The following is a 14,319-nucleotide window of genomic DNA, read 5'->3' as shown; positions in this document are numbered from 1 at the left end:
CATTACATTCAAGCCCCATGACAAGCATTTTCCGAGATAGTCGGACATTCACTTCATCATGGAAGGCATAGGGATCTTTATCCCTTGATTCTAGAAAGGGTGTTGCTGGGTCTCAAACTTCTGATATTCTGGGATTGAGTCTTATCCCGAAGAATTTGAATTAGATTCCTACTCCAAGTTGGAATCACAATTTGGTTCCATTTGGGACTCTTCTTGAAGAATCTAGTCTAACAATCCTACTCTAAGTCAACTTGAAGTAAGAGCTCGGGTCCAAATCAAACTCTCAATACTCTCAAGCCAAGTTAAAGTAGAAAACCTAATCTAGTTCTAATTTCACTTCTTTGCATATAAATAGGCTCATAAACCTGGTATAAACCTCATACTATAATCTTGTGCTTTAGGCATACAAATTCTTCAAGAAACTGACTTAGTGTAGTGACCCAAATAATTAACTAGGCTAAAATAGCTTGGTTAAAGGGTTAATTGAAATTTTGGGTTACTAGGAGTACGTGGAGGGTCGTTTTGAGAATTTTGGACTTTTTGACCAAACACTCATATGGGGATCACCCAAACGTTCGCCTACAAAAGTACACGAACGCTTATGTGTGGACTTGCCCGAACGTTCATTGAATTTTGGTTGACCACTGGTTATTGCCCGGGTGTATGACTACAACCCTAAAACCATTAGGTAAAATAGTACACAAACGTTCGGCACAATAGTACCGAACGCTCATGCACTGCAAGCATGCTTTTGAAGAGCTCACAGCTTTCCCTACCATATAAATATCCCCTCCCATGCCCTTCACCAACTTATTCTACCCTCTGAGCCTTAGAGAAACCCTGCTTAAGTATTGTTGTGAGGTTGTGAGAGATTTTCTTGGTGTTCTTGAGGAAGGAGGAGGAACTTCTTAAAGAGTCTTACTGCGTGGAGGTAGTGTAATGTCCCCAAAACTGGCCCTGACCAATCTGGCAGGATTACTGGCAATTATCCCACTTAAACTAATTGGTGGCTAAATGGAAAACCGCCCCTCTAAGCATTATCAGATTTAATGCATAGGAAGGGGAAATCAATCTGAAAACTCTATTAATCATCATGAAGATCTTTTGTAAGCAAAGTCTGTAGTGGCAATTGTACCACTCTTGAGTTCTAGAAACAGACTCCCTATAAGAGTAATAACGGCATAAATCTAACGACTTAGTAAGTAAATCCCGTGATAAAGTATGACATGAGCCTATTATTATGAAGCAGAAATAAACGTGCAATTTTAGTAAATATTTAAAAGAGGTATTGTCTCCGTTAATATACCTTTAAAATATTGTTTGGTTGATAAAATGTGGTGTACTCCCGACGGCAATTGCCTAAGTATTTTAATGCAGAAAACTAATGATTTATAAGTCATAACTATCATATACGGTTTACTAGAGATATTATCCATTTTCAGCACGGTTGGCTCTGTCCTGAGGGACCTGTAATACAATGCCGGTGCCCCGACCATTGTATGCTGCTGTCCATAACATTAGCAACCTGACTGAGTCCAACCTCAGGTGGCCCATACTACTAATGATGTATGTCCCGTAGTGACTCGCCTGTTAAGGCTGCGCCTGTTATGAAATAACCATTGGATCCAAGACCCATATAACCACACACACATTTGACCATAGAATTAAGTTTATAAAAAGCCCATGGCTATGATACCGCACATACCGGTGTACCATGTCATCCAATGCATCTTATCAACCAGTTATTAAAGAAATTACCAAGTTGTACAAAAATATAAGCATGCTCATATCATATGCGTGCTTAGTTAGCTGACGTATCGCATGTTTTTAAGGAAAGTATTCGTAAGTGTTTACTTACCTCGTGTGCTCGCTCGAATCCTCTAACATCATGAATCCCTGCTATAACGAAACTTGACTCATCGTTATAAGCAGTACTAGAAAACTCTACGAGGTTCGATCTAACGAAAAGGGCTACTAAAATCTTCGTACCATATTTTGAGCTAAGGGTGTGTGCCTTGCTCTCTGGGCGAGCGCTCACTCCTTAGGGCGAGCGTTCGGTCAGAGGATTAAGACTCAGCCAGAAACTCCCAAAATGTGTTTTGGGCTTCTATCTAAAGCTATGGGTTGGTACTTCTCCTCCTAAGTTGATAATGGACACATGTATCGTAAGAAAACACATCATCATGTAATACAAGGAATCAAAGAGGTGTTTAAAGCCATTTGAAAACATTTCTCCCTCTTTTTAAGAAATAGGCACATAACCTTAACAATGCATCTCTAGAATTTGAAATACTTATGAAAACAGTAAGAAGAACATGAGGGTTATGGAAAATGGACAATAGGTTACCTTTGAAGATGGCAAACTCCTCAAAATCTCGTCCTTTCTCAAAATCACTCCTCACTCTAGGATTTAGGGTTTTTCTAGTGTAGGAGGGGGCTAAAGGTCGAATGTGGGCTTTATATAGGGGATTGGGGCATGCCATTGTTTGCAAAAGTAGATAATGGGTTAAAAATGCTTTTCGGAGGTGGCAACGAGCTCTCGTGTATTGTTGAGCGAGCGCTCGGGTACTATTTAAACAATGGGTAAAAAGGTTCAAGCATATGATTGGGTTTTTCCCAATGGGTTGAAGACTGTTAAGCAAGCACTCATGTGGTCGCTAGGCGAGTGTTCACACCTAGGTCAAGAGCGAGTGCTCACGTGGTCCCCTAGTGAGTGCTCGGCCAGTGGGTATTTTGGGGATTTTTGCTTCAAAAAGTATCAAGGGGTTTGGGTTATTTGGAAAAGGTTTAGGTCTCTGGTTTAAGGTTTTTTTTTTTTTTTTTTTTTTTTTTTTTAAGGAAACATTAACCGTTTAAGCAAGAAATCTTTACCCTTTTAAAACGGTGTTTTGTTGGGCTATTACAGGTAATCATCTCTCTCTAGTATTTTCTTAGGTTGTTTTGGTAACCTTGTATCTTTATAGTAGCTTATTTATTAGAAATCTAGAAGCATAGGTCTTAATCTTATTTTGAGCGTTTCCTTTCCATTAAACATATTCTTATTGCATGGTGATGTTTTTTTGGGTTAAAATGTTTTAGAAACCCTTTTGTAGCCTTGGAACTAGTTTAGGACTACTTAGGAGATTATTGGACCAAATTAAGTTACACTTGAAACCCTTTGGCCGAATGCTCGGCCTCGAGCCCAAACGTTCGCCCATAAGTGTTTTAAGGGGTGTACGCCATTTTGCCCAATCGTTCCATAGCCTCTGTTTTCAAAGTTCTAGGATTTAGGTTCGTTTTAGCTTGGACTAAGGACTAATGTTAGGCTTTTCACATATTTGGAGAACTTAGAACAACCAGAGGGATTTTTAGAGGATTTATGCGACCTGGGTGAGTACAAACTCACATGATACTAGCCGTTATTTTTCCCACATTGTATAACTATTTTTTGTACCAAACATGCATTTTTACAACCCTTAGAAATATATTTTGTCTATGTTATGAACTCTACATTTTGTGAAAATGTGCTACTTAACAAGATAACGAACATGAAGAAATTGTAAGAGCAAGCATGTAAAATATGGATAAGACTAATTGTATCGTATGATATGGTACACCGGTACGTGCGGGATCAATGGCGGATCCAGGAATTCATTCTACCAGGGACGTCAATAAAATAATAAAATATAATGATAAAATAATTTTTTTTCTCTTTATATATTATATTTTTATTATAATATGGTAAATATTGTAAAAAAAAAAAAAAAAAATTATACCACAATATATGTATCACAAAAAGCATCTTAGAAGGGTGTTGCTCATGAGCTAAAGTTTGAGGATTGGATGTCGATGAAGACAATTTAGAATTTGAATCAATATCTTTTTTTCTTAAAAAATGCATCAATTGTTTTTGACTTGCCCATGATGTAATATAAGATTTTTGAAAAATCTGAAAAATTATTTATCTATTAGTTTGAATACTTCTCACACTAAACAATTCATGGCTAATGAAACATACTCTAATGATATTATAATAAAATCAGTAGCATATTCCGATAGCTATTAGCCTAAAATAAATAATAAAAGGAACAAACCTGAGATTGGCAATATTTCTTCTGAAACTCGTTGATGCTTGACAAAATCCCAGAGTAAGACACACCTTACAAAAAAAAAAAAATAATAACAATATTGTTTTAGAATAAGATAAACAAAATGATGAAAATGAGAGATATATCCAAATTAAAAAGCTTAAATTATAACCAAGACAAATTAAGGGCCCAGTCATAACCAAGAAAAATTAAGGCCTTAATGGCTTTAATTATAAACTTTAAACTTTACTCTCAACTTACTCGGTTGGGTACTTGGGTTATGACAGGAAAATGCCAGATATTGATAAATAAACATTAAATTTCTTGATTTTTTTTTTTTTTTGGTAATATGAAACCAGGAAATGAAGAAACCGAAACAAGCTACAGCCAAAGAGGGACAATTGAGTCATTGACAATGCACAGAGAATGAGAGAAACATCAAACACGCATGTGACACACTGATTTCAGTTCTCCTCAATAGCACAAATACACTGAACTGAGTGAAGGGCGCAACAAACCAAAAAATTAAAAATTAAATATTTGTTATCTTCCTCAAATCAATCCTCTTATCTTCACTTTTCTAACTTCTAAGAAATCAAATATGAAATATACAATACAAGTTATACAACTGCAGAAGAATAATGATATTCATATACTCACAGGGACACAGAGTCACAGTAGGAGTTTGATCCGTCTCACTGAGTCACTATCTTGAAGAACTCTGCGGCAGCTAGGGCTGTTAAGTGAGCGAAGCGTCTCGCGAGCAAGCTTGGGCTCGGCTCGCATAAGCTCGGGCTCGGCTCGCATAAGCTCGGCTCGTGCTCGACTCGAATATTAAATGAAGCACTTCATGGACACAAATCCTAGCTCGAATATTAAACGAAGCAAGCTCGGCTCGACTCGGCTAGGCTCGTGAGTAAGCTCGTATAAGCTCGTGTGTGTGTGTATATATATATATATATATATATATAAACTAAGTAATACATAATTAATTATAAATCTCATGATTATTAAAATCTTAAAATTGCATTTATATTTAAGCATTAGAGAATGAAAAATTCTAAACCCTTTGTGATCAAAGAGAGAGAGAGAGAGCAATCATTAAAAAGACCTCGATTCAATTAGAGTAGACCCAAACGAAAAGACGAAGAATCAAGCAGAAACTATTGAGGGAGATTGCAAAAGGCATAAACTATTGAAGAATCATACAGACCCAAACACTATCACTACCTGTTTGATGAGCGAGAGTGAGAGAGTGGGAAATGAGAGTTCAGGTGGAAGATGCGTTGTGACTGGTGAGGGGGATTGAGAGAGAGACGTTGAAAAAATAGTTTTTGTAGAGACGTTGTCCCAATGCAGTCTGAATGCAACATGTTAATTTGTCCTACATTGTTAAGAAAACATTAATCTCCAGGTTTGCTTATCTATAAAATTATGCATATCCTCTTTTTTTGAAACCAAATGCCTTGCTGTATTGACTCAGGCTCCATACTCGACTAGCCAGGTTAAGCAAATACTCATATGCTAACTAACTTCTTAAGCCGTTTAAGAGAACTTGAAGTTAATTTTTTAAAAAAAAAACAAAAACATTAAATATAAGAGCCAGCTTACGAGCTAGCTCGGCTCGACTTATTATTAGCTCGAGCTCGATTTTTTTGGCTCGCCCTTGAGCTCGACTAAAATTTAAACGAGCCAAGCCTGAACAAGGGAAGCTCGCTCAAGCTCGGCTCGTTTACACCCCTAGCGGCAGCGCACTCCAACTCTCCAACTTAAGAGTTTTTCTCTTTCCTTTTTCTAGGCGATTGTCGACTTAGGGTAAGATAGTTTTTTTTTTTTTTTTTTTTTTTGTTTAGCGTTGGAGCCAGCCTGGAGGACAGGAGTTTTTTCAATTTTTAATTTTTTTTTTACCAGGGGTGCCCGCCCCTAGGTCACCCCCACGTCTCTCCACCATTGTGTGGGATAACGGCCATGGGCTTACTATACATGCTAATACTATGGTCAAATGTGTGTGTGGATGTGATATATGGGTCTTGGATCCAATGGTTATTTCGTGACTGACGCAGCTTTAACTGGCGAGTCATTACATGACGTATACCATTAGTAGCGTAGCCACTCGAGGTTAGACTCGGTTGGGTTGCTAGTGTTATGGATGGTAGCATACAATGGTCAGGACACCGACATTGTATTACAAGTCCCTTGGGACAGCACTAACCTTGTTGAGAAGGGGTAATATCTTGGGTAGACCATACAGTTCAATTATCATTGATTCATATGATTATAGCATGTAGTATATCTATACTACATTCATGAATAACTGTCATACCAAAATGCTGCATATTTTTTACTAAACGGAGTTCATTATTAAATGGCATACGTACCATGTACATTTTTACTCACTAAGTCTTTAGATTTACCCATTATATTTTCCCCCCTCCATTACGTATAAATTGCATGGTTTAGTTAGCTTAGTAGAGCTTGAATTTGGACAGCCAACTTGTGGTGGCGAAGGATTTGATATGGGTCATCTTTGAGGACTTAGACCCAGTATGGCTGAAGTCCATGTGGGACGATGAAGGATTCATCCAGTTAGAGATGATAAAAATTGTTATCATGTTAGCTTTATTTAAAATTAGGCGTTGATTTTATTCCAGAACAATTATTTATGGTCTGAATTATTATGATGACCAGTCTCTGACTGATACATTTGGAGATCTATCTATGTTATTATGCTTTCTTATTACTCTGGTTATTGCGATTGTGGTTTTAAGTTATTGCAATCTCTATCCTGTGGTTATAAGTCTTCCGTTGCAGTCTCTCTCTTAGGAAATGTTATGATCCCTGAGTCTTCTTTTGTGAGGGATAAGGCTGGGAGACAAACCATGGAGTCAATTACTAGATAATTGATTTCCACAGGGCGTTACACTTAGGCATCAGAGTGAGACCCCCCCAACACACCTAGTAGGCTCATTTGTCTATTTTTTGTTATTTTGCAACGATCGTGGAAGCATCAAGAAACGCATATTGAATATCAGAAGCATATTAGAGAACGTACAGTTCACCCCGTTCGGAAACTGCACATATTGGAAAATAAATCCATGCTAATGGTTTAAACCCCTATAATTCAATTTGATATATATATATATATATGGAGTTGTTAATATTAACTATCACATAAAGAATTACATTTTTTATTATCAAACATAAAGATACATGGAAACAAGCATGTGCTTGTCTAATTGGAGATATTTACAAAGAATGGTCCAAGATTTCTTCTTCTTCTTTTTTTTTCTAAGAAGTATTTCCAATATTGCCTGGAACCAAACCAATCGCAAATAAAAGAGACAAACCTACTAGACTAGGCTTGTATGAATAAATCGTTCGACAATTCACTTGTATAAACTCAATTCGAATTTGGTGATCTTTTGTGATACGCACACCATCACTCAAATATAATGCATCTTAAGGATCTCACATGCATATAATTGGATAATACACAATCTCACATATATGACATGCAATAATATAAGTGTATATGTTCATTGTTCTATAATAACAATCAGAACATTACGCAATCAATTGGAGTTTTGGACACCATATCTAATAAGCACCGAATGTTGCATAGTCAAACCCCTTAACTCACATATGTTAATTTCTTATCATTATTATTTATTTGATTTTGTGTTTTTTTTTTTAGTGTTTTCAGATGTTTAATAAAGATACAAGAAATTTCACTGATTTTGGGCTTAAAGCACACTTTGAAAAGACCTAGAAGATGTGGTTAAGCCTAACCAATCATGTCTCAGTAATTTGACCATAACTTTCTGCTCAAGTATCGGATTAAGATGACATTAGTGACAGTGAAAAGCTAACTCAAAATAATACAAATCATTGCGAAATACAATTTTTCTAATTTAGATGTTTTCTATGCCAAAATCGACCCGCAATATAAGAGCGCAAATCAACCCATGTGCGCGTAAGTACGCTCGAGTGCACCATAAGTGGGATCGAGTGCACCTCAGCCTACGTGCATAAGTGGGCTCGAGCGCACCACAAGTGGGCTCGAACACACTGGTGCTGAAAAGTCCGAAAGATACTGAAATTGATAAGGAAAGCTTTTTTAGGTCTCCTAATCCGACTAGGAGACTAAATTATGGTTTTTCTAGGATTTTTAGGGCTTTTAAGTTTGTTTTACACCCTATAAATAGGCCTCTAAGCCTTGAAGAGAGGTGTGCTTATTTTTAGATAGAAAATATCTTCTTGCAGGTTTGAAGAGTTGAAGAGAAGATGAACATGGCAAGAGGCCATCCCGACACCACCATGAGCAACTAAATTCGTAATAGGGTGTTGATTTAGTACTTTTCAAGTAACAATGGTTTAATTGTATTTTAAATTGGTTTTTTCTATATGCATGATGGTTGTATAACTGTGAGAATTGATCTTAATTTTATATTCAATCATTATGAAGTTCTTTTCTTGTCTTACAAAGCTTTTTATATTGATTGAACTCAATTTTTCATATTTTCTGTGATTATATGAATAATTATTATACAATGGTTTTAATTGACACATTATCAATAGGATTTGATAGGCTATGCCTAGAGAAGACGAATTACTCTACACCCTAGCTTAGTGTAATTTATGTAGACAATTCGTATGACCCGAATATGAGTTATGCTGATTCATTGATTGTGTATAACTTATTAAGATATTTGATAGTCCATACCTAGGGAAGACGGTCTGTGCCAACCGAAGATGGATTATACTTATTTCTTAATTATGGTATTTTCTTGACTACTCGAGTGAGACGCCTATATCATGCATAGTATGAATTTTCTTTATTAATTTATGATTGACCATTGTTATGCAATTAGTGGTGAAATCAACTCCTTATTCTCTTTCTTATCAATCAATCATTTATTCTCTTTTTTATGCATTTAGGTATAATAAAAAATCAAATCAATCATCTTTTAAATTGAGTTATATTTAATCTTGAAAAGCTTGATAACAACACCCATGCAGTCCTTGAGGTTCGAAACCCTCTATATAGCCCTAACTCCACAAGGATTTGTCTTATTGCGAGTGGTAATTTTATTGTTGATATTTTTTTCCTTAAGGTTCAACACCCACGGCCTCTCCTAGATTGAATGCTGAACCAGCCCTCAAACAAGATTCATATTGTGTTGGCTTATCATCCCCATTGAGAAGCCTTTCAATCTTCGATGTACTTCCTTTCGCACTGAAGTAGCTGGAGGCTTAGTTGCAACAATCAAAAGTGTTTGCCTCTTCTAACCAAAAAGATAAAACAAGCTCATATGCTTAAAAGAAAGATAAACTTCGCAAAGTGTTAAAGAGAAATTATGTGACTTGATAATAATTCAATCGATTCTGTGTTTTACATCAACAAACTTATATATATATATATATATATATATATATATATATATATATATATATATATATATATATACTCTTGCAGAGAAAGTAATAAGGAAAATAATCCTAGTAGCAATAGTATACCTAATACAAATAAGGAAAATAAATAATTAAAGTAAATCTAATCCTAGTATGGAAAGGAAATAAAGTCTTAATAAAAAAAAAATACTCTACAAATAAAATAAAATAAAATCTTAATAAAAAATAAAAAAATCAAATATAATTGACAATCAACGAGAATCATTACAATATTTCATTTTGTACTTCCATTGTCTCAGAACCGGTAAAATTATGATCAAATGACGTTGCTCAAATATTATTTTTGACTTTTTTCCTATTTTCGATTTCACCGAAAATATTGATAAATGTCTTCCTACATGAGACATCCACACTTGAAAAAAACTCGCCATCGAGTTTTCTTTGGGACATGGCATGCTTGGCTTTTCCGAAGAAAGGTACTTGGAGAAATTTACCTAGATAACTTCAAGACAAGACTTTTCCTTTTCATCTCATTCCATAAAAATTTCTCGAACAATTTTTTCTTGGGTGTTATCTTTAACTTCATTGTTTTCTTCAAATGACTCTATGTTGATCTTCCATTTTTTTTTTTTTTTTTTTTTTTTTTGTGTGTGGTGATTATGATGAGTTGCACTAATTGTGATGGAGAAGGTGGTTGATGTTCTTCCACTAGTGCAGTCAGGAGTGGAACAAAGAATTTATATATATATATATATATATATATATATATATATATATATATATATTTTGTATATCTGTATTTATGTAAAACACGTATTTATGTAAAACAAGACAGACAAATCTTAAACTTAATTTCATACGAAGGCATAAGTGATAACTGTATACAAAAGTTACATATCTATAGAATCATCCTTAAAAGGAACTTCCCTTCCAAATACAAAAGTATTGCAATCTACTATAAACATGTACCAAAAAAAAAAAAAAAAAAAAAAATCCATAAAAGAACTCTGTATGTCCTTGGAATTATGCTCAACAACGATCTTTCATAAAATAAAATTCATTCATTATCATCTCTGTAGTGAAATCCTTAGCAATTTCTTTCTCAATATAAATGACCAAATGATCTATTAGAAACTCATCCTCCATTTTACTACGCAATCTAGTTTGTACAAGTTTTATTGCAAAAAATGCTCGTTCAATGGTGATGGTAGAAACAGGTAGAGTCAACCTGTCAATCAAATTATAGATCTTTGACTTTCCCGAAATTGCCAATACTCTGCATAACTCAGATAAAGTGGACATATTTTGAAAATCTGAATGTTTTGGCGTATCAAGCTGATAATGATGCAATTGAAATCTCAAATAGATTTTTTCTTGCTCAGTGAAATCTTGAGGATAAAGCTTCTTAGCTAAGTTGCATATATCATCAATCTTAAATGATTTGTATGCATCTGTAGAGCTTAAAGCATTGCTAAGAATAAGAAGTTCCACTGCATCCTCATTAAATCTATTATTCAGTTCTTGCAATTGAAAATCTACTGCAGCAGTAAATATATCAATTCTAAAATGATGCTCTATTGTCATAAAAGATTCTTCATCTTGGCAACGGGATTTGCCTCGAGCTCTAGTTTAATGAGCATTCAAGTTAGGGACATCAATTTAATTTTTTTTTTCATAAAATGATTTAACAATATCAAGAAAAGGCTCACACTCTTCATTTCTCAACTTCTAAAGAAGTAATTTTGTAGTTGAAACTACATTTATAACATTTAAAATGTCCTGGGAATTTTGTTGCAAAGCTTGGCAAAGATAATTAGTAAATCCCATAATATGTTTCATCAAATGCAAAATTAAAACAAATTCAAATGAGGTTAATACCATATAAGCCGCCTCAGCATCACCACGTTGAGCATAGTTGATTCCTTCATTTGAGATTCTCTTAAGAACTAAGCAAGTTGGACAAAACAATCTTATCAAGCTACAAGCATATTGAAAATAAGAAGACCATCTAGTATCTCCAGGTCGTTGCAAAGTACCAATTTGGTTTGCCCCCCTTCCTGTCTCGATTTCAGTAGCAGCAGTCATACTTTCAATCTCAACAACTTGAAAAGACTGAAATTCATCATGGCGTTTTGAAGAACCAACAACAATATTGATAATAGAAGTCAAATGGACAAAGAACTAATAAATATATTTTGCTTCTCTAGATGCTGCAACTAAAGCTAATTGTAGCTTATGAGCAAAGCAATGCACATAATATGCATAGGGAGATTCTCTAAGAAATAAAGCTTGTACCCCATTCCATTCACTATGCATATTACTAGCTCCATCATATCCCTGACCTCGAATATTCTCAATTGGAAAGTCGTAATGAGAAAGGACATTACATATCTCGTTTTTTAAAGTTAATGCAGTAGTATATTTGACACGGACAATATGAAAGAATCTCTCCCTGATAAAACCATCTTTATCAACAAACCTCAAAATAATTGCCATTTGTTCCCTTTTTGACTCATCCCAAGCTTCATCAACAAAAATGAAAAATTTGGCATCCCCATTAAAGGACAATTCGCTCAATCATTTATCTTTTTTCAATTGTTAAAACCTTTCACTGTAAATGCATTTGATTTCGGACGGCTTGTTGATTGCTTAGCAAAAATATAACATGGATGACAAAATATGACATTCTTTTAGTGTTTCTCTTCCCACATGCTCAAATTTCTTCCAAAAAAAAAAATGGTGTTTCAGAAAAGCCCCAAATCTCAAAGCATAAATTAGATTAAATTCTACAGAGAAGAGAAGAAATTCATGATGCACATGCACTATTGCCTCTGGTGGTGGGTAGAAGGTGGATGGCCAATGGTGGATGTACACTAAATCGACGGTTAGATGGTGGATGTGAGATAGATTATGGTGTTCGGCCCCCTTTTCCCTTGTGCAGTGTGTGTGTGTAAATTTTGATTGACATGATGGTATTGCCGATTGCATCTTGGAGACGAAAGCAAAGAAATAATTTTTATTTTATTTTTTTATCGGCTTTTATTTTATTTTATTTTTTTAATTTTTTAAAGGTACACGGTTGTGAGTTTTACTTTGTAAGGGGTTTATTATTACTACTTTTTTTTTTTTTTTTTTTTTTTTTTTAATTTGTTTTTGTAATTAATTATTGTTATTATTATTATTATTATTATTATTATTATTATTTGATATAGTAGTCCTTTCTTGTATAGTAGAGAAAAGAAAAAACTTATAGGGGTGAATTTTCAAATTTTGCCAGGGCCATTACACTGGAATTGTGATTTTATTATTTTATTATTTTTTTAAAAGGGTCTTACAAATGTTTGGGGTTGCCATGGAATCCCCACCTCTTAACGTGCGTCTGCCTCTAGGTGCAGTAGTTGGAACCAATGGTTGTGCTTGTAAATATTTTTTCTCTAACAGCAACTCCATTTTTTCAACCAAATTAGCAGCCTCCACATCTTTTTTACCATAATTAATATTCTCTTCATAGGCGGAGTGCCTATTTGGAGATTCATGAATATGGTTATGGACAGGCTGAATGTAACTTACGTCATCATCAAATAACCTCTCAACATAAGAAAACTGAACGAGATTCCCCATCAATCTAATGACAACGTTTTTTAGGTTGTGTAACACTTGTTGTGTCTCTTGCTAGAACTCCTAAAATTTGGCTCTTGAAACAAGCTCTCTCTCACAAATGGAGTTGTTATAGAAGATGTTATTGTAGTACAAGTTGGCCATCGAATCTAGATAACGCTGATTCGGATACCCTATGAATTCGGCTTTTGAAAGAACCTTTCCCCTACAAGCAGCATTGTTGGAGAAGTTCGTCGCCATTGCACTGATTGGCCATGATTAGGATAAAACTTGCTCTGATACCAACTAACGTAGCGGAAGACTTAATAACAATAATTAGAAGCGTCCGCGTCTTATGACCAAAAAGATAAAACAAACCCACATGCTTAGAAGAAAGATAAACTCTGCAGGGTATTTGAAAGAAATTCTCTGACTTGATAATAATTAATTGAGTCTATGTTTTACATCAACAAACTTACATATATATAGAAGAGAAATACTTGCAGAGAAAGAAAACATAATCCTAGTAGCAATAGTAAACTTAATCCTAATAAGGAAAAGAAATAATCAAAGTAAATCTAATCCTAGTAAGGAAAGGAAATAAAGTCTTAATCAAATAAAATATTCTACAAATAAAATCCTAATATAAAATAGAAAATCAAATATAATTGACAATCAGCGTAAATCGTTAAAATCTTTTCTTTTGTATCTATTGTTTGAAAACTGGCTAAATTCTGATCAAATGATATTGCTCCAATATTATTTTTCATTTTTTTTCTTCCTATTTTGGTTTTCATCGAAAATATTGGTAAATGTCGTCCAAGATCACACATCATGTTGTATAACCCCACAATGGAAGCAAAACCTTGGAAGCCCTTCTTGGATTGTAAGTTCAGCACTCTCCATGAGCCAAAGGTTTGATTATATCAACCTTCAAGTATTTTCCCCATCCCAGCCTATTTGCATTCATATCTATCCTCTCTATCTCTCCCACCCACTCCCCAAGACATCTCCCAACTTCCCTCGACATGCATCCCATCGGAATATTGTGCATTTGTATCCAGAATCCCTCATGATGGAAATTCATCTCAGTTGGCAGTTTCAGCCCATCATATTTCTGAAGCACGAAGAGGTTGTGATTATGGCTATAAATGAGCCGATACAGCTCACTCGATACCTGCTCGGTTAAACTAGACCCGAACTCGAGATTGACATTGTATTGAAACCCGCTCGATTAATTAGT

The sequence above is a fragment of the Corylus avellana genome, chromosome 6 (genome assembly GCF_965113065.1).
Source record: "Corylus avellana chromosome 6, dhCorAvel1.hap1.2, whole genome shotgun sequence".
Taxonomy (NCBI): Eukaryota; Viridiplantae; Streptophyta; class Magnoliopsida; order Fagales; family Betulaceae; genus Corylus; species Corylus avellana.
Note: the sequence above shows the minus strand (reverse complement) of the source record.